The sequence below is a fragment of the Oncorhynchus keta genome, chromosome 19, assembly GCF_023373465.1.
Source record: "Oncorhynchus keta strain PuntledgeMale-10-30-2019 chromosome 19, Oket_V2, whole genome shotgun sequence".
Classification (NCBI taxonomy): Eukaryota; Metazoa; Chordata; class Actinopteri; order Salmoniformes; family Salmonidae; genus Oncorhynchus; species Oncorhynchus keta.
The window spans coordinates 32,218,229-32,240,550 of NC_068439.1; the positions used below are offsets into that span (position 1 = coordinate 32,218,229).

At 43.1% G+C, this 22,322-nt stretch overlaps 1 protein-coding gene across 3 annotated transcripts in view; it reads right to left on the reverse strand.

The window, feature by feature from the left end:
- Positions 1–22,322, reverse strand: part of LOC118371887 (ras/Rap GTPase-activating protein SynGAP-like) — a 107,208-nt gene that overhangs the window by 35,134 nt on the left and 49,752 nt on the right. Inside the window, exon 1 of one of the 3 annotated variants that reach the window (XM_035757530.2) lies at positions 17,225–19,302. The exons of the other annotated variants lie outside the window; for them this stretch is intronic. The gene's annotated coding sequence lies outside the window, so the exon portion shown is untranslated. Of the gene's footprint in view, positions 1–17,224; positions 19,303–22,322 lie in introns of those variants that run through there. 3 annotated transcript variants of the gene reach the window in all.

A 22,322-nucleotide genomic window follows, 5' to 3' on the forward strand; every position in this document is an offset into this window, starting at 1 on the left:
GTTAAAGCTACAGCATACAATGACATTCTAGACAACTCTGTGCTTCTAACTTGCGGCAACTGGAAGGCCCTTTCCTGTTTCAGCATGACAATTCCCTCATGTACAAAGCAAGGTCCGTACAGAAATGGTTTGTCGAGATCTTTGTGGAAGAACTTGACTGGCCTGCACAGAGCCCTGACTTCAACCCAATAGAATACCTTTGGGAATAATTGGAATACCGACTGCGAGCCAGACCTAATCGTCCAACATCAGTGCCCGACTTTACTAATGCTCTTGTGGCTGAATGGAAGCAAGTCCCCACAGCAAGGTTCCAACATCTAGTGGAAAGCATTCCCAGATTAGTGGAGGCTGTTATAGCAGCAAATAATGGACCAACTCCATATTAATGCCCATGATTTGGTAATGAGATGTTCGACTTGCAGGTGTCCACATATTTTTGGTAATGTAGTGTATCAGACTTGATGAACGGATGCTAAACTACTAATCTAAGTTAATTGTTCTCTTTTTTAAAAAACTATTACTGATGCCCTTATACAACATTATTAATTTGAAATAGGCAAATTAATTCATTCATTACGTCACCAATTATTAGACCTCTAAAGTTCATACACATTCAACATGCATAATTAATATTGCCGAGGGCAATCAGGTGTTGTGAAACAAGTGCCTAAGCTTATAAACTATTATATGGATTTATGTGTCCTTCAATATGAGTTGATAATATAAAAGGCATTCATGAGCACATTCTATGAGGGAGAAGGAAAAAAATCACCACATCATCCTAGAACATGATTAAACATGGAAAGAAGAAAAGTGTCACTGCAATTGTCAGCACTAAAACATTCTCATTGGCTTGCAGGTTTTTGTGGCTGCGTTGCAAAACTATGTATGAAAAAAGACGAGAGGTATACTTTAATGCAATCCAAGGTCGTGTGCCAAAGCAGTCTTGTTTGAATGTATCAAACCACACAGGCCCCGTTTAGAACTACCTTGAACGTCCCTGCCACAGTGTGACTCAAAGCAGACAAAATCCTAAGTACCATAGAGCCATAGACCATTATTTCCATATTATATTTGGACAACATTAGATGAAATCAGCATCACCAAAGATCCACCTTGTTCTCCATACATGTGTATCTAAAAATGTTAAGCATTCTCCTCAATCTCAATCTAACGCAGCTGGAACGGTGGAAAATATATTTTCTACACTAAACGGTTAGCTGTTACAGACACATTTTTGAGATCGGAGACAAAATCCCCATGTCGTTGTCTACTCAGGGCAGCGGCCGTCACCGACACCCGTTTAATGTGAGCTGGTCAGAGACTCTGGTTGGTCAGAGCTCGCCGGAGAAGAAGGTCAGTGAAATGATGAGGTTATTTCGCATCACCCAGAATTTGTAGACTCTCGAGCAGGAGTGATGACTACATGGTATGCATTTGTAATTGCCATTAAACAAAGCCAAAGTGTCAAATCATTATCGCTCTGAAGTTCACAATACATTTGATTAAATTCTACATTTTGGCTAGATATTTAAACTTTGAATGGCAAGCGTGAAGGTCTGACTGAAAACGTTCATGAGGCTGCATTGAGCCACAATTCATTGTAGCTAAGTTAAATCTTAATCACATCATCACATAGTTTTTGTGAGGCAGCGTGGTATCGAGAATCCTAACGACCAAGTCAAGAACCTTGTAGTGTGTGACCCCAGTCTGTGCCACCTCATTTATTGTGAGCAACACTACGTTAGCAAGACAACACTACCTGTAAGATGGTTGTTTAATGTGAGAGGCTCAGCGATGTTAGGATTATGAACGTCTTGTAGTGTACACCTGGCTTTAGGTGAACATATTTCTACAGTGAAGATTGTAAACTCCATTACCTAGTGTCAGAAATGGCCTGGATAGAATACCATTGATTTCATAAAATATGTGTCCTAATGACTCAAACATGCCAAAATATTGCAGGAATGTAGAGACTGAGTCACATAAAGCCAATTCACATAAGGATTTATATTGGGAGAATATGAGTCATTTCAGAGCAATTATTTTAGAACTTAGTGTCACCTGGCTCTCGTAAATGCTTCATAACAGCTCATTGCCCTGGGTAGCATATCTTGGACAAAAATAACACATTTCCAAAACAAGGACAAAAGTGCTATCCAATGCAGCCAGCCAGAAAGTTATTTCAGGCTTTACATTTACATTACATTTAAGTCATTTAGCAGACGCTCTTATCCTTTAAGTGCTTACTTTTAGTACCAAGATCTTAAAAGTTTATTATAGAAGACCTGCTCACAGGAACAAGTTATGCACGCCCAAGTGAGCTCACTGAACAGCCTTAACTACCCAAACGTACCTGCTAATATTGCAGGGGATGGAGAACTAGAGATTTTAGAATTTGGCCCAAAACAAACACAATTGATTGAGTAGGAAGCTCTGTTTTACTGTACAGTTTAAGACCACTTGAAACCCAGGTCCAAAAAACATGAAAACTGCATACCAAAAATCTGTGATTCAATGCACAAAATACTGTATGTCATACACTAATTCTCAGAAAGTGACCACGTTCTGTCCTGTCTGTTTTAGTACATTAGGAACAGTGGCAACCCATCATTCAGGGCAGGTGGGGCAGAGCCCTACCTGTTTTGGGCTGACATACATGTTTAGCAAAAAAAAATATTATTTTAGCATGAATACGTGTCACATCAATTTCCAACCAATGTAAAAAATAATAATAATAAAAAGGTGCATACAAAGATGGTCTCTTTTTTGCTTAGTTGAGTAAGGCATCTCCAAAATGCAGGTGTTTCAGCCTAGCTCAGTGCTTTTTGGAAAATACGGAGGTTTGGTGATGTTCTCTAGTTGCGCTGTGATTGGCTCAGTGTTCTGTCCCTCATGGGGACACTACATCACCGCAAAAAAATCTACAGGGAGATCTAGAATATTCAAGCCCCTTGGGTGCTGCCATAGAGTTACATTAGAAGTGCCCATCCAAGAAGTCTCATTGGCCACAGATAAAATGATGAAAAATCACGTTATATCTACCGTAGCTTTGATTGGACTGATCTTAGCTAGGAAGCTAGACACAATCTTAGTTAGCAAGATAGACAAGCAGGTATCATCGTGAATCACGTAGACAATCTACTGGCAAATCCTTTGCAATCCTTGTCATATGAAGAGAAATGATACATAAAGCGAATCGGTGGACATCGGCCATTGGATATTGCACAGCCATTAGGAAATCGCAAATTCGGCAATGAATGGTTTGGAAGGAATCAGTGGCTAACTGAAAGCATTGCAAAGCAATTACTAGCCTGCTATTCAGTGCGGTGGGGGTGTGGTCCAAGTCTGGGTTTAAGGGATTATTTTCCAATATTAAAAGGATAAACACTACGGGCCAGAAAAGTTTGAATACATTAACAATGCTGTCAATCCAACATGACTTGCCGCGTTCAATTCAACTGGAAACTCGGAACTGGGAAATCTCAGACTTCAGTGAGATCAAGACAACTGGGAACTCAGGGACAAAACGAGCTCCGACAGTGAAAATAAGTTTTGAACGGTCAACCAACTTGGAAGTTGGGAACTCGGGCCTCTTTCTAGAGCTCCGACCTGAAATCAAATCAAATTCAATTGTATTTGTCACATGCATCGAATACAATAAGTGTAGACCTTACCGTGAAATGCTCACTTACAAACCCTTAACCAACAGTGCAGTTCAAGAAGAGTTAAGAAAATATTTACCAAATAAACTAAAGTAAAAAATAATAAAGAGTAACACAATAAAATAACAATAACGAGTCTATATACAGGGGGTACCGGTACCGAGTCAATGTGCAGGGGTGCAGGTTAGTTGAGGTAATTTATACATGTAGGTCGGGGTGAAGTGACTATGCATAGATAATAAACAGCAACTAGCAGCAGTGTACAAAACAAATGGAGGGGGGGTCAATTGTTAGCAGTCTTATGGCTTGGGGGTAGAAGCTGTTAAGGAGCCTTTTGGTCCTAGACTTGGAGCTCCGGTACCAGTTGCTGTGCTGTAGCAGGGAAAACAGTCTATAATTTGGGTGACTGGAGTCTCTGACAATTTTATGGGCTTTCCTCTGACACCACCTATTATATAGGTCCTGGATGGCAGGAAGCTTGGCCCCAGTGATGTACTGGGCCATACGCACTACCCTCTGTAGCGCCTTACGGTCAGATGCCGAGCATACCAGGCGGTGATGCAACCAGTGCTCTCGATGGTGCAGCTGTATAACTTTTTGAGAATCTGGGGACCCATGCCAAATCTTTTCAGTCTCCTGAGGGGGAAAAGGTTTTGTCGTGCCCACTTCACAACTGCCTTGGTGTGTTTGGACTATGACAGTTCGTTGGTGATGTGGACATCAAGGGACTTGAAACTCTCGACCCGCTCCACTACAGCCCCGTCGATGTTAATTGTGGCCTGTTTGGCCCGCCTTCTCTTGTAGTCCACGAAGATCACTGACGTCATGATTCAACCTTGTTTTTTTCCAGAGTTCCCAGTTGTCTTGAAAGCACCATAAATCCAGAGAATGCCAGACTTTGATTACAAAGTTTGATGACAAGATTTTCCCACAAAGACCGCTGCACCACCTTCCGGTTCAAGTGAGCACAGCACAACAAGGTGAGTCCAAAAATGTCTTGTATACTGCAGCATAAATTATGTAACGTATACTAAGAAAGTAATACTAAGTGTATGTTGTGTAGTAAGCTGTTAGTAGCCCATGTTAGTAGCCCATGTGCCTCACCCTAATAATTTGGTCCCTTTCCCCTTCATAACCTAGTCTACTGTTCTGACTTGGTGGTGCACATGTAGTGTATAGTCTGTTTTACAGAAATATAATAATTGAATTTTGTAAGAACTTTCCTTGTCTGCTTATATGCCCCCATTATTAATCCTACGGTTCTATCTTGGTGTACAGGGAGAATACTGCAAGAATGGCCCATTATCTGAATTCTGTCGCTGTACATTTCAGAAGCGCTGAACAAATAGTTATAATGACTATGTCCGTCCTAGCTTGCTAATTAATGCCGCTCATTAGCTCGCTCATTAATGTCTCATTAACGTCGTCCCCCTTATGCCATAGGTTGTACATCTCAATTGTCAGTAGAAACCACATTTGGTTAAGCAAGTCAGCCATATCAGCTATGCGTTTTTAAAAGGCAGTAAATGAGCCTGAATGAACTATTTCGCTACAGACAAGGCTCCACTCATAGCCAGGTGTAGCAGTGGTAAGGATTCACTCCATGGGGCTGAAATGAAAGGTCTGCTGTTGGGACAGCTTTATCTAGTCCCTAACAGTTTGTGGGAACCATTTTGAACCATTTGTCACCGTTATTTTGTAGTGTTGTGTTGTGTAGTGGCTTTGCTGGCATGCATCAAAAAATGTTTTTGTTTGTCCCACCAAGATTTAGATGATACAATTGCCACTGATTAGGAACATTATGTGCTGTCAGCCCGCCACTCAGTTTTCATTAGACCTTTCATTAGAGTTTGTTTGCCTGCAGGCTACGGAATTTCAATGTATTTTCCATTGAGAGTTAACTCTTCCTTTTAATGCATTGTTTAATGAGCAACACTCCTAGTAATTATCTAAACACCTTTATAAAATGGATTGTCCTGCCTGCTAGACTAATCTAACTGAGGATATTATTTTAGATGTTTCTATGCCCACCTAAATAATGTTTATGGAGTGAAACAAAGCCAAATATTGTCAGGATTTGGCCAGGGTTGTTCTGGTTTTTGGTCACTAGATGCCCCCATTGTGCCTTTTGACCTTTTGTTTTCCCTTGATCCCCATTATTATTTGCACCTGTGCCTCGTTTCCCCTGATTGTATTTAAACCCTTTGTTTTCCTCTGTTCTTTGCTCTGTGTTTGTATGTTAGCACCCAGCCCTAGTACTCTGAGAACTCTTGTTGATCCCGGTGGACTCTCTTGTGGAATTCTGTTTTTTGTTCTTGTTTGTTTGTTTTTTGAGTGTCTTTTGAGGCTTTTTGTGCTTTGCCTTCCACCTTGTGGATTTGCCTTTTTTGTCTTGGAGGATTACCTTTGTTCTTGTAGGATTCCTTTTGAGGTTGTGGAGTTACATGTTTTCCTGAAGAACTTCACTTTTTACTTCATTAAATACACCGTCTCAAGTACTGCTGTGTCTGCCTCATCTTCTGGGTTCTGCTGACTATTCGTGGCTCAGTTGGTTAAGTGACTGTTTCTCACTCCGGAGACCTGGGTTCGTAACCGGGTCCTGACAAATATAAAACTGCATTACTTCAAATAGATCTCTTACACTTCAATAATGACATTTTGTTTGTTAACCAGAGATTACTTTGATTAAATACAGGCCTGTGTTTCTGAGGCCTTATACACATTTACAACAACGTTACGGTAACGTTATGAATTTAAATGTTTGTGTTCAAATGTGCAGCTCATGTCATTACAACTCTACAAAGAGTTCAATGGAATGTAGACCATAGAAGAAGGACGCCAAAATGCCACACATTCAACAAATCTGATCTAACAAAGTGGATCTTCATCAAATCTGTCATGATCTATGTACAGGGCTCCGGGCAGCCGAGCGGAAATGGAGGAAAACTCGCCTCCCTGCGGACCTGGCATCCTTTCACTCCCTCCTCTCTACATTTTCCTCCTCTGTCTCTGCTGCTAAAGCCACTTTCTACCATTCTAAATTCCAAGCATCTGCCTCTAACCCTAGGAAGCTCTTTGCCACCTTCTCCTCCCTCCTGAATCCTCCCCCCTCCCTCCTCCCTCTCTGCAGATGACTTCGTCAACCATTTTGAAAAGAAGGTCGATGACATCCGATCCTCGTTTGCTAAGTCAAACGACACCGCTGGTTCTGCTCACACTGCCCTACCCTATGCTCTGACCTCTTTCTCCCCTCTCTCTCCAGATGAAATCTCGCGTCTTGTGACGGCCGGCCGCCCAACAACCTGCCCGCTTGACCCTATCCCCTCCTCTCTTCTCCAGACCATTTCCGGAGACCTTCTCCTTACCTCACCTCGCTCATCAACTCATCCCTGACCGCTGGCTACGTCCCTCCCGTCTTCAAGAGAGCGAGAGTTGCACCCCTTCTGAAAAAACCTACACTCGATCCCTCCGATGTCAACAACTACAGACCAGTATCCCTTCTCTCTTTTCTCTCCAAAACTCTTGAGCGTGCCGTCCTTGGCCAGCTCTACCGCTATCTCTCTCAGAATGACCTTCTTGATCCAAATCAGTCAGGTTTCAAGACTAGTCATTCAACTGAGACTGCTCTTCTCTGTATCACGGAGGCGCTCCGCACTGCTAAAGCTAACTCTCTCTCCTCTGCTCTCATCCTTCTAGACCTATCGGCTGCCTTCGATACTGTGAACCATCAGATCCTCCTCTCCACCCTCTCCGAGTTGGGCATCTCCGGCGCGGCCCACGCTTGGATTGCGTCCTACCTGACAGGTCGCTCCTACCAGGTGGCGTGGCGAGAATCTGTCTCCTCACCACGCGCTCTCACCACTGGTGTCCCCCAGGGCTCTGTTCTAGGCCCTCTCTTATTCTCGCTATACACCAAGTCACTTGGCTCTGTCATAACCTCACATGGTCTCTCCTATCATTGCTATGCAGACGACACACAATTAATCTTCTCCTTTCCCCCTTCTGATGACCAGGTGGCGAATCGCATCTCTGCATGTCTGGCAGACATATCAGTGTGGATGACGGATCACCACCTCAAGCTGAACCTCAGCAAGACGGAGCTCCTCTTCCTCCCGGGGAAGGACTGCCCGTTCCATGATCTCGCCATCACGGTTGACAACTCCATTGTGTCCTCCTCCCAGAGCGCTAAGAACCTTGGCGTGATCCTGGACAACACCCTGACGTTCTCAACTAACATCAAGGCGGTGTCCCGTTCCTGTAGGTTCATGCTCTACAACATCCGCAGAGTACGACCCTGCCTCACACAGGAAGCGGCGCAGGTCCTAATCCAGGCACTTGTCATCTCCCGTCTTGATTACTGCAACTCGCTGTTGGCTGGGCTCCCTGCCTGTGCCATTAAACCCCTACAACTCATCCAGAACGCCGCAGCCCGTCTGGTGTTCAACCTTCCCAAGTTCTCTCACGTCACCCCGCTCCTCCGCTCTCTCCACTGGCTTCCAGTTGAAGCTCGCATCCGCTACAAGACCATGGTGCTCGCCACGGAGCTGTGAGGGGAACGGCACCTCAGTACCTCCAGGCTCTGATCAGGCCCTACACCCAAACAAGGGCACTGCGTTCATCCACCTCTGGCCTGCTCGCCTCCCTACCACTGAGGAAGTACAGTTCCCGCTCAGCCCAGTCAAAACTGTTCGCTGCTCTGGCCCCCAATGGTGGAACAAACTCCCTCACGACGCCAGGACAGCGGAGTCAATCACCACCTTCCGGAGACACCTGAAACCCCACCTCTTCAAGGAATACCTAGGATAGGGTAAGTAAGGGTAAGTAATCCTTCTCCCCCCCAACAAGATTTAGATGCAAGTGGCTGTTCCACTGGTTGTCATAAGGTGTATGCACCAATTTGTAAGTCGCTCTGGATAAGAGCGTCTGCTAAATGACTTAAATGTAATGTAAATGTTGTAACTGGCCCACAATGTGGTTGCTAAAGTCTGATTTGGATATATTTGGCTGTTTTCACTGCATAACATTTAGAAGTTGTTTTCAGGTTTAGAAGAAGTGACTGCTAAATGCTAACTCCTCTTTGTATAAGCTGGCTTCATAATTAGCATGGAGAAATTGGTGGTGGTAGTCAAAGTTGTTTTTAACTGTAATGCAGTTGACATGAACATGTATTGGGATTCACATCCATACAAGCATTATACTCTAACATAGCGTGAAATACACATATAAACACTAGCCTAAATGTAGGTTAATTTTGCCAAGGTGGTGAGACATTGTAGTGATGACACCATAGGCCTTGTTGATCTCTGCACCAGACAGGACACTCTTGCCAGCAGACTTGGGGTCCAACATGTACGCTGTGGCGTGTATGTGCTTCAGGCAGAAGTCTTCACGCTTTTTGATGTATTTCAGAACTGCAGTTTCCTCTGCTTGGAGCAACAGTGAAGTGGGCAGGGCAGTACGGATTTCTTCTCCTACATCTTCAAGCAGTCTGAACATCAGATAGGATGGCATTGTCTCTCTCAATCCGTGCAATGGCTACTGCTACAGGTTTCAGGAGTTTCAGGCTGCTTACCACTCTCTCCCAAAATACATCATCCGGGAGGATCCTCTTGATGGGGCTGTACATATCTGCAGACTGTGATATGGCCATTTCTTGCAGAGACTCCTTCCCCTCCAGGAGATTGTCAAACATGATGACAAAACCACCCAAACAGGTGTTGCTGGGCAGCTTCAATCTGGGGCTCTTATTCTTCTCACTTTGCTTGGTGAGGTAGACTGCTGCTATAACTTGATGACCCTGCACATACCTAACCATTTCCTTGGCTCTATTGTAGAGTGTATCCATTATTTTCAGTGCAGTGATGTCATTGAGGAGCAGATTCAATGCATGAGCAGCACAGCCAATGGTGTGATGTGAGGGTAGGACTCCTCCACTTTAGACGAAGCAGCCTTCATGTTAGCAGCATTGTCTGTCACCAGCGCAAATACCTTCTGTGGTCCAAGGTCATTGATGACTGCCTTCAGCTCATCTGCAATGTAGAGACCGGTGTGTCTGTTGTCCCTTCTGTCTGTGCTCTTGTAGAATACTGGTTGAGGGTTGGAGATGATGTAGTTAATTATTCCTTGCCAATGACCATTCGACCACCCATCAGAGATGATTGCAATACAGTCTGCTTTCTCTATGATTTGCTTGACCTTCACTTGAACTCTGTTGAACTCTGCATCCAGCAAATTAGTAAATAAGCATGTCTGATTGGAGGGGTGTATGCTGGGCGAAGAACATTCAGAAATCTCTTCCAATACACATTGCCTGTGAGCATCAGAGGTGAACCAGTTGCATACACAGCTCGAGCAAGACATTCATCAACATTTCTCTGACTACGTTCCTCCATTGCGTCAAAAAAACTTCTGATTCCAGGAGGACCATGAGCTGTTGCTATCGATAAGGCGTCTGATTCATCATTTTCACCTCAAATACAATTAGAGCGACTTTTGTCAGAGGTTGCTTGTATCATGTGCTGAGGGAACTTTATGCACTTGGCCAGATGATTCTGCATATTTGTTGCATTCTTCACATATGATTTGGCACAGTATTTGCAAATATACACAGCTTTTCCTTCTACATTAGCTGCAGTGAAATGTATCCACACATCAGAGAGTGCCATTACATTTTCCTGTAAAGATCAGAAAAAAATGAGTAGAAAAAAAAAATATTCCATGTACAGAAAAATAGTTAAGCAGTTAGATTAAATAACTCCTTTGTAAAATAAATGTTTAAAATGAAACATGTATGGACATAGGTGAATTAACACTCCTCAGTTAGCAGGCTCTATCAGGATAAGTTAAGATCCAGATGCAGACCGTGTCGAAGTAACAATGTTTATTGTAACACCAGGGGCATGCAAACGACAGGACAAGGCAGGCAGGCTCAGGGACAGGCAGAATTCAGTAACCCAGTTCAGTAATCCAGAGGTGGAGCAAAGGTACAGAGTGGTCAGGCGGGCGGGTACAAGGTCAGGACAGGCAAGGGTCAAAAACCAGGAGGATGAGAAAAAGTGAGACAGGGAAAAAGACAAGAGCTGACAGGATGAATGCTGGTAAGCTTGACAAACAAGACGAACTGGCAACAGACAAACAGAAAACACAGGTATATGTACACAGGGGATAATAGGGAAGATGGGCGACACCTGATCTGGGAGCGGGGGGGAAAGATCTCGGCTTCCGGGGGTGTAGCCGCGGCACTATAGCGGCGTGCCAGCACCTCAGACTTGACCTTCTTGGACACCGGGCCTTACTGAACTCCTCCCGGAAGTCCTGCGACTCTGCGCGAATGGCGGAGAGGTTCAGGGAAATTTCCACGCCCCCAGGAAGACGTCCCAGGGCAGGCAGAACTGACTTCAGGCAATGAGTGTGGCAGGACCTGCTCCAGCCCACGATGGCACCAGTAGCCCAGTCGAGGAGGGGATTGTCTTGATGGAGCCAGTAGAATCCCAATACCACGGAAATCTGAGGAGACTTGATGAGAAGGAATTGAATAGTCTCGCTGTGATTCCCTGACACCCGTAGGTTGATGGGAGTGGTAATATGAATGACTCGGCCTATAGGGCGCCCGTCCAGCTCTCTAACCTCCATGGGAGTGGAGAGGGGATGTTCAGCTCGGAACATTCTCGGAGGCCCCAGAATCATTGAGGACCCGGAGAGATTTAGACGGGCTACCACACAGCAGAATGGCAGGAACAGGGCTCCTACCAGTGAGCCTGATCTCTTATAAAGGACAAGAGGACTAAAAATTTCCAAGAATCCCCAATACAGACAACTCTTCGTGTTGATCCTGTATTGCCATTCCGCTGGCAATAGCCCAGCTTTACCTATTTGCATAGTCTCGGGAAGCGGTGATTCAGCCGACTCCGGCTTCTTGGTTCCAAGCACTCTACGCTGGAAATGTGCCCAAAAACCTCCGCATAGTCAGCCACACTGCAGGAGTCCCACCGAAACTGGATTAGCTCCCGGGCAGCTTCTCTCCCGGAGAAGCTGGCGAAAAAACCTTCCACGAACCCCTCCAGACTAACGCAGTAGCCCAGGTGAGAGTTCTCCCGGACATCAACGAGGGGAAGGAGGAGGGCTGAAGCTCGAAAATGAGAACACACTGTGCAAGAAACGCCCGACAGGTGCTCAACTCTCCATTGAAGCGTTCCAGGGGGTAAACGGGGCTCCCAAGAAGGTGGAGTGGCTGATGGGATGCCGCTGCTAACAGCTGAGTTGCTGAAGAGCTGCGGGGTTACCACCTTGGTAGGCTGCCTCCCAGAAAACCCGCAGAATTGCTCCAGCAAACTGTTCAATGCCCAGCCATGGCGGTTAGCCAACGTTTACCCCCTCTTTAAGGCCACAAAGCAGTTCCTTGTGACTCCCGATGGGGCTCCTTTGGAGGAGATGGCGTCACGCAGCTGGCCCGGGTCTGCTGGGTCAGTAATGGCCAGTTTTCACTAATAGGATAAGGTAAGACCCAGATGCAGACCGTGTCGAAGTAACACTGTTTATTGTAACACCAGGGGCATGCAAATTACAGGTCAAGGCAGGCAGGCTCAGGGACAGGCAGGGTTTAGTAACCCAGAGGTGGAGCAAAGGTGCAGGACAGCAGGCAGACTCAGGGTCAGGGACAGGCAGAGTTCAGTAACCCAGAGGTGGAGCAAAGGTGCAGGACAGCAGGCAGTCTCAGGGTCAGGGACAGGCTGTCCCTGACGAAGAGGAGTAGTATGAAGGATCAGAGGACCAAAACGCAGCGTGGTAAGTGTTCATATTTTTTTAGGAAATAACGAACACTGAACAAAACAATAAACGTGAAGTAAATCAAACCTTGTTAATTAACTTGTTAACAAGTTAGAAATGATTTAAACACACTTTGCTGAAGGCTACCATTTACTAGTTAACAAGAAAATCATGTATATCATATAAAATATATTCACCCCACCCAGTATTGTAATCAAAACTTACCAGAAAGTATGTAGTCCTTGGCTCAGACAGTCTAGTAGTGTGGGCTCAATAGCATCTCATTAGTGTGCAAGATCTTGAGAATCAGCTGTACATGTACATGTGATGGAATGGATTCCATTGAATTGGGGATAGTTTAACCAGAATATGTCACAAGACCTAGAATTGCCTTGTGTATCCCACCAAAAAAGGTTCACTGTTATAAGCAAACTTTGTTGATGAATTTAAGCAAAATTCCCAAATTTACCAGAAAGTTTCCAACCCTTTGCAACCCTAATTGTAACATTATAAGCCCAAATATGGGCTTATAACGTGGCCTGACATGTACATCAAAGAAAGATAAAATATAGGTTGTATCCTGTATATTTGGCACTTGTCCATTTGGTTCAACCTTTTGCAATATTCAACTCTCTCTCTCTCTATATATATATGTTCTATTCTAGATCCCAGCTCATTGTTTGGTATCCATGGTAACAACACCAATAAATTCAACTTGAACCACAAGACATTGGCACAACTAATACATTTGGAGCAAGAGACTTGAGAGTTACAAACATGTTCATTTTCCAGGAGAAAACAACAGTAAATTCGCACCAACATACCACACACACACACACACACACACACACACACACACACACACACACACACACACACACACACACACACACACACACACACACACACACACACACACACACACACACACAATGTGCAAATGAGAGTGCATTTCTCACACTCATGTGTGAGGAACAAATCAAATAGCTTTGCACAGGGCCTTGTACCAGAGGCATGGAACAGTAATAAAACACACAACTGGTATCCTAGTGAAAACACATGCCTTATGACTCTGCTGTGGCATTATTACATATCACACAACAAAATATTCAAACGCTGAAATAACTTTGTCTGTGTGTGATTGCATCGTTGTGAATATCTGTGTGTGTGTGTGTGTGTGTGTGTGTGTGTGTGTGTGTGTGTGTGTGTGTGTGTGTGTGTGTTTATATTCTGAATGTACATTTTATGTCAGGCCGGAGTGTGTGTGGGTGGTAACAGCTTCCAGCCAACTGATACACAGAGAAAGAGCGAGCGAGAGAGAGAGAGAGCGAGAAAGGGACAGAGATAAAACGAGAGATAGGGGGAGAGCAAGGAAGATTGAGAGTGGGTGTTTGGGAAGTACACAATAGCCCTTTCACATGTATTTCTCTGTGCATGAGTTTGAGATATTGGTAACACTTTTACCTGACACCCAGCATCATTACACCTGATGACACAGTCATAACCATGTCATAAACTCTCAAAACCTTCCGCACAAGGCCAAACATTCCATTACCCCATAGCCTACGTTTCAATAGTATGTTTATGTTATATAACATTTTATGAAATTGACCATCTCAAATTATCATTGTAAATGGCACACATTCATGTCACACATGCACCTATCTACCCCAATGCTCTGTTGCTGAAGACTGGGCTGAATGCAGGAGCAGATTTCAGGAGCAGGACAAGACATTCTCTTTTTGACTGATGACTGACATAAGGGCATGTACATGATAGACCCAACAACAATAAAGAATTTAAGGAACAAGCCTACAAATGAAAAGCCATTTCTTGGCAGGGACAATTACTAATTTGAATAAATGTGGGTTTTGACACTCCTATGTAGGTGTCATAACCATCCATAAATAAACGCAATATATGTCACAACAGGTGTAAATATATATGGGTCATGACAGTGTTATGACCATATTATGACAGGTTATGGCACGTTATGTCAGCTGTTATGACATATTATGACACTGGGTTTCAAGTAAAGTGTACCGAGACTAAATCTTTATTTTTAAGAAGTAATCGGAATGCATGGCCATCAAAAATATTTACGGCTTTTGCTGACCAGCTTTGTGCCAGTATATGAAAGGTCTCTGGTTCGAATACCCACGTCGACAAGGTGAAAATCTGTCAATGTGCCCTTCAGCAAGGTACTTAACCCTAATTTGCTCCAGGGGCGCCGTACTACTATGGCTGACTCTGTAAAACAACACATTTCACTGCACCTATCCAGTGTGTGACAATAAAAATATGTTTGTAAAAAAATATATATACTAAACAGGGGTATTTCTTTCCTGCGCTGCTTTTTAGGGTTTTCAGATTCTCTTAAGGCTAAAACATGCTATTGTTGTGTGACAGCGGTCCCATTTATTTTGCTTGATAGATTTACCCACGGATGTTTTGTGACACCAGGAAATATGATTTTCTGGCTATTGCGCAAGAAACAATGGATGAAGGAAGCTACATTGGTGTTTGTAAGATCAGAAGACATCCACAAAACAGATCTTCTCACGAAAATCTCTGTAAAGTCAGAAGGATTTGAGCATGAAACTATTATATAACTATAACCTGTTCTGAAAAGCCGAGACTCACAAATAGAAACATGTAGTCCATTCTGCTCTACGACGCCCACAAGCTTCAAAGGACTTGTCTAAAGTCGGTACCGTCGAGGTGCCAACTCTGCACAAATCTTCTCACAAAAAACGTCTGTAAAGTCTGAATGGTTTGAGCCCAGGATTTGGAACGAACATGTCGTCCGTTTTGCTATACAATGCTCACAAGCTTCACAGCTCATCTGTGACTGTGCGGTAAAAATGAATGGCGCTGAATAGGCTTTTTTTGGAACCAGGGTTGCACATGTAACCTTTTTTCCCCCGTCTCTGATGCTTTCCCATATCTCTCAGATGCATTTCAGACACTTCAAATCGTACTTCCTGTTGATTAATTTTTGGACTACATTTTTTCCCCTGTACGAATGTGCTATTCAATGCTAATACGGGCTAACAGCAGTTATACCAAATTCAATGTTTCATCAAATAATTGTTTTATATTTCTTTTGGATATCTACAGGAGTCCTACACTTCTAAATCAAATAGCTGAATGATCCATCTTATGAGCATCTTAAAAAAAGTTCAAATGTTAGTAGCTTAGTTGATATTGCCAGAGGCTTAGACTCTGGGGTTAATTAGCATCATCTGTAGCTGACTACACTCAAACATTCTTGATTAGTGTTTAATAAACAATTTGATGTGTGTGAAAAACAAAAATAATACTGCAGGAGTTTGCCACAGCATCTACGGTAGGTTTCTATCGGCTTCAATGTTGTTCCCTATGCATTCCCTTTTCTATTGTTACCATGACAACTGTCCATTTGAAGTTTTCACAGCACACACTAACTTCGGTGTCCAATCTGTTAGGTACAGTACAAAGCCAATGCTATATGAGGGAGTAAACTGAGTCAGATAAGAGGAGCTTTACATTTGGAAACATGGCATAAATAGACATCTTGATGGCAAAAGTTCAAAGCAATTCTTTGACTAGCAGCCAATAAGATGTGGAACTCATGTATCTGCCAGGTAGACTGAGTACAGAACAAAGGCTGGAACGCTATCATTGAGTATGGAGGACGTTCCACAACTATGCTATCAGGAGTGCCTTTGATTTGCACAGCAGCACATCCCAGACCTAGTGAGCTTAGAAATTGTCTGTCCCATGACCTATTCAGTGCGGATGGCAAACCTGGCTGGAAAGTCATCCGGCTCACGGAATGGGACTGCTTATTGCTAAATCAAGTGTCACCTCCCTCCAATCAGGACACACTGTTGTGCAAGTCAAACACTTCTGAAAATGAGTTGTGGAAAATCCACCATCTGTAATTATTTAATTCTGGCCAAAATGTGGAAACGGTAAGGATAGCGTTTTAATAGGAAAAAACTAAGGACCTAAGTATACTGTATGTCTGTAGCGTTACAAGCAGGGATGTAGAGGTAAAAAGGTGGGTATATAAAGGTGGCTGAGAAACAAAGGCTAACACTAACAATGCTAATTTAGCATAATAAGTGCATAAGGCTATTCACCAAATGAATAAAAAGATTCCACTACATCATTGGTTACAATACATTAACCGGGAAGAGATACTGGTAATAACAACATTGTGGGCCTCAGGTCCTCCAACAACAACTCAAGATGTGATGTGACTGTTCAGGTAGCCTCTGAACGGTACAACATGGCATGCATGGCCAAGGCCAAAACTATTGTTACAATAAATCTTTAGAGCAATCAGTAACATACATTCCACGTCAAATTTCCAAGGGGACCAGCCCCATCCCTGGCCCCTTATTAGCTTGTATTAATCCAGATTTCTGTTCTCTATCCTCACAATTTCACAACAGCTCACGGCCCAGTCCAGAAACAATCCCTGGGTACTTCATGTAGATCTGAAGGAATTGGACAGGTAAAACCATTTGGTAGTAGCTCCATCTAGCATACCAGAGGGTGAAGGAGCTACTACCATATAATGTCTACCTATTAACTTAATTCAGATCAACATGGCCACAGGGGTAGGAGCTAGGTGTTGTTTCTGGACAGGGCACTTTGCCGAGCAATTGGAACTTCAGTGTTGTTACAGTTTAAAGTTACAAGTCAGTCTCAGTTAGAATGGACATGACACTTCTGACGTTCAACATTGGAGAGGATTACAAAGACAAAATTATCAAAGACGCTGATAGATTTACAGGCCTTACCCAAACGTCAGGTTGCGAGTTGTTGATTTCCAAGTACTGCAGCTCGATAACTGGGTGAGTTGGAGTCAGCAGAGTTAAGGTTGGTTTCCAAGTTGCTTAGGCAGGGGGGTTAGTTTTCCAGGTCGCTTCCGGCTAAGGTTGACTATATTAAAGAGGTTCCAAGTTTTGTTGGTCCACAACACAGGTTGAGGGTGTGGGCTGAGATGTGTCCAGTAATAGGGTATAGGGTCCTCTCCTTTTTAAGTTAGCTTGCACTTTACAGCAATCTATGTGACCACATTTGAGACACTTAAAGGTGCCTGATATCCATACTCCTTTATCACTACCAAAGTGTTACTCTTCACATCACATTGGACAGGAAAAGGAGTGTGTGCATCTCATCGTTTTAAGCCAAATTAGTATGCATTTGAAAATGTTCACCTTTTCTGTAGATGTGTGTGCGATTGCATTTATGATAATATACTTTGAATCAATTCTGATAGCTCTCTGTGAAGAAAGCATATGTCTTTTGCCAACATGTTGTTGAGGACAAGGAGTCATAAGGCTGATCATCTTTCTGGCAGTTCGTATCAGTGTGCAGATGTTAGAGAATAACATTAACAGGATACTGTTTTAAGTGTGTTTGTGTTGCTTGTGACATGGATTTTGCTTGTGTCTGTAGTAATGTATTTCTAAACGTCCCATTATTACAATGCTATATCGTCAGTGCAACTGAGAATACAAGTTGATTATTACAGAGACTGGATTATTCAAATATACCTGCACACAGTCTTTAAATGATAAATATTAGTTATACAACATACATATTATAAATAGCCTTTGTTAAAATATGTTAATTTAGAAATGGCTGCTTGCCACACCTCTTAACACAATCAAAAATATGGGATTATTCAAACGATATCGTGATGTGTTTTGTTATAATGATTGTTATGACGTCTCACGATTATTCGATTCTTTCTTCCACCAACCCCAAGCCACGCTTTCCAGTGCTGGCAGCGGTAGCTCCTTGTCGTGCAGTCCCACAGAATGCTCCTTGGCGGCGGCCTCTCCTTGGTCTTTTGCCCCGGCTCCTTCTCTTCCGACTGTTTTACAACCCCAAAGCTGAAATGCGATCCCTTTGCAGTTTCCTCGGTAACCTACAGAATCTCTTCTGAGGCTGATTTTTTTCATCTTTTTGTTGTGATTATGTTTGCAGCCTATTACTCTTTAATACCATAACTGGCGTTCTATTTAAACATAGGCCTAGTTGTACTCTCTGATAGCCTAATTATCAATCTAATGATCAATGATCAGGTAGGTTCACCTGTCAATTGTTTGTCAAATGCATTCAGTATTTCTGTGAAAGACACTGAAGATTATTGCATGCCATCACACATGTGATTGAAATTCACAGAACGATGTGTCAATATTAAATGCGTATCATACATCACCCCTACTTTCATCGATATGACAAGGCCAGAGTTATCATACAAGCAGAAACGTGTGTAGAAATTTAGGGTGTATGCCAACAACTCGACTACAAATGCATTATCGTGCTCAGGCTATGCGCGTTTACACACCACGTCAGTCCAGCAATAAAGAAAATATAGCCTATAGAGGTATTATACCTTTCCAATGCGCGTATATGCCCCACATCCAGAAAATGCGTAAAACATGGAATATTTTCCAATTCGTAGGCTACACATTGTTTGCTGATAGCAGCGGGGAAGGGTTGAGGACACGTCCGTAGTCTGTCACCCCCTCACTGAAGTCCAATAAACCGAAATGTAAGTGCATCACATTCCAAATGATCTGGTTCATTCAAAGGCGTTGCAGCTTTGATGCTCCCTCCTTTCTTCCGTCAAATCTATTTCTCTATGGTGCTGCATCATACTTTATTTGTAGCTTGGAGGAGATGGATTGATCGATGGTGTCCGCATAGGTTATGTTGTGTACATTGTCGCCAATCTGTTTTCTCGCGCTTCATCTAGCTCGGTCACTTGCAACGAGAAGATGGAGATGCAAATTGTCAGAAAGAGGCGCAGGTGATTGGTGAATTTGTTTTTTCTCGTTTATTCTCTCTTTGGCGCGCGCGCTCTCTCTCCCTCTATCGCTTGCAACGACGACCGGGACCGCGCGCACACACACGAAGCACAACAAGAAGAGGTTACGAGAGAGGGGGAAGTGTGTGGGAAGCATGGGCGCAAAGGCGCTATAGGCTTAGGGTGCACGGTAAACGGTGGTAGCCTAAATGGTCACAAACGAACCAGACAACAAACAGCCTACCAACTACACATTCATTTTTAGCAGAGTAAAACAGCTCTCCCAAGACTAAAGCATTCAATTGTGTTTCAAATGATGTGCATGTGGCCAACATTTGGGAACATTGGGAGCATTCTGGGACCCTGGGAACCCACATATGCCTATACTGTGATCATTTGGCAGCTATGGCATACTGTCAGTTGACCTTCATTTTATTTTTTTACTCCTCAGTCATTTATATGTATTACGTCCTCTAAAGAAGACTGACAGTTAGACTTTTGCATTGAGGCATTGGCTTAGGACACCAACTAACAGTGTTGATAAATCATATCTGAATACATAGGAAACCTCTATCTGTTCAGAAGACACTCCTCCAGCTGCAGAATGTGTACTTGATTTATTACCCACAGACGTGTGTTGTTCAACCCCAGGCCTGGAGATCAACTGGATTTGCAGGCATTTGTTGAAGACCAATAATAACAAACCTGATTTAACCAATCAAAGGCTTGATCAGTTGCTGGAGGGTCTCAAGGACCAGGATTGAAGACCAATGCCACACAAATGTTACCTCTCTGAACCCAGTAGCTCTGTAGCAGCAGCACTTCACCCCACATGGTGCCACACCATGAAAATATAAATGCTAAGCATTTTCAGAGATATAATTTTCCTAAAGGCTGATACGATGAAGTATGGAGTTGGAATGGTGAATGAATTGAAAGCAAACTCTGTGCCTTACATTTCTATCAACAATGGGTAGAGTAAGTCTAAATGTACAGCTCTTCATTCAACCACTGATGCAGATGGCATTTTGTTAAACAAAATACTCACTAAGCTGAAGGATTCTTATTCCATGCATCTTTGAATGAACACATAACTACACCATTTGTATTCTGACCACCTGTTCCGTGTTCTACAGCAGTTTATTAAAGATGAGACTGTACTAGCCAATCATGGTTCCTGGATCCAACCAAGCCAGCCATGGGGGGATAAATCAGTATTCCCAGTTTCCATGACAACCATACTGTATGCCATTGATTATTTCCCTTTTATCTGCAGGCAGCACAAAATGAGATTTTTACTTGAAGAGGAGGAAAATAGAGGAAAATGGAGAGAGTGAGCGATCTTGGTGTAAAAAAATACATCTGAACAGTTTGGTCCTTGGTATTTTATTAGGATCCCCATTAGCTGATGCAAAAGCAGCAGCTACTCTTCCTGGGATCCACACAAAACATGAAACATAATACAGAATGACATATTACAGAACATCAATAGACAAGAACAGCTCAAAGACAGAACTACATACATTTTTTTTAAATGCACACGTAGCTTACATACCAATGCATACACACAAACTATCTAGGTAAAATTGGGGAGAGGCGTTGTGCCGTGAGGTGTTGCATTATCTGTGTTTTTTTTACAGAGGTTTGCTGTTTATTTTAGCAATATGAGATGGAAGGAAGTTCCATGCAATTAGGGCTCCATATAATTCTGTACGCTTTCTTGAACTTGTTCTGGATTTGGGGACTGTGAAAAGACCCCTGATGGCATGTCTGGAGGGATAAGTGTGTGTGCCCGAGCTGTGTGTTTGTTGACTTTGTAAAGAATTTGGTATTTTCAACACATTAATGTTTCTTATAAAAAGAAGAAGTTATGCAGTCAGTCTTTCCTCAACTCTTAGCCAAGAGAGACTGGCACGCATAGTATTTATATCAGCCCTCTGATTACAATTAAGAGCAAAACGTGCCGCTCTGTTTTGGGCCAGCTGCAGCTTAACTAGGTCTTTCCTTGCAGCACTTGACCACACGACTGGACAATAATCAAGATTAGAGAAAACTAGCCTCAGAACTTGCTTTTTGGAGTGTAGTGTCAAAAAAAGCAGAGCATCTCGTTATTACGGTCAGACCTCTCCCCATCTTTACAACCATTGTATCTATAAGTTTTGACCATGATAGTTTACAGTCTAAAGTAACGCCAAGTAATTTAGTCTCCTCAACTTGTTCAACAGCCACACCATTCATTACCAGATTCAGCTGAAGTCTAGAACTTAAGGAATGATTTGTACCAAATACAATGCTCTTAGTTTTAGAGATGTTCAGCACCAGTTTATTACTGGCCACCCATTCCAAAACAGACTACAACTATTTGTTAAGAGTTTCAGTGACTTCATTAGCTGTGGTTGCTGATGCATGTATGGTTGAATCATCAGCATACATGGACACACATGCTTTGTTTAATGCCAGTGGCAGGTCATTGGTAAAAATAGAAAAGAGTAGAGGGCCTAGAGAGCTGCCCTGCTGTAGACCACGCTTTACATTTTTGACATTAGAGAAGCTTCCATTAAAGAAATGTAACGGCGTTCTTCGTTTGTAGAAAGAGAGTCGGACCGAAATGCAGCGTGGTGGTTACTCATGTCTTTAATGAAGAAAAAACGGAACGATACATGAAATAACTATAAATACAAAAACAACAAACGGAACTTGAAACCTATTACAGCCTATCTGGTGAACACTACACAGAGACAGGAACAATCACCCACGAAATACAAAGCGAAACCCAGGCTACCTAAATACGGTTCCCAATCAGAGACAACGAGAATCACCTGACTCTGATTGAGAACCGCCTCAGGCAGCCAAGCCCATACAACACCCCGACTCAGCCGCAATCCCAATAACTACAAAACCCCAATACGAAATACAACAAAACAAACCCATGTCACACCCTGGCCTGACCAAACAATCAACGAAAACACAAAACACTAAGACCAAGGCGTGACAAGAAAACCCTTTGAGTTCTATTAGATAGATTGCCATTGTCACGTTCTGACCTTTATTTCCTTTGTTTTGTATTTATTTTAGTA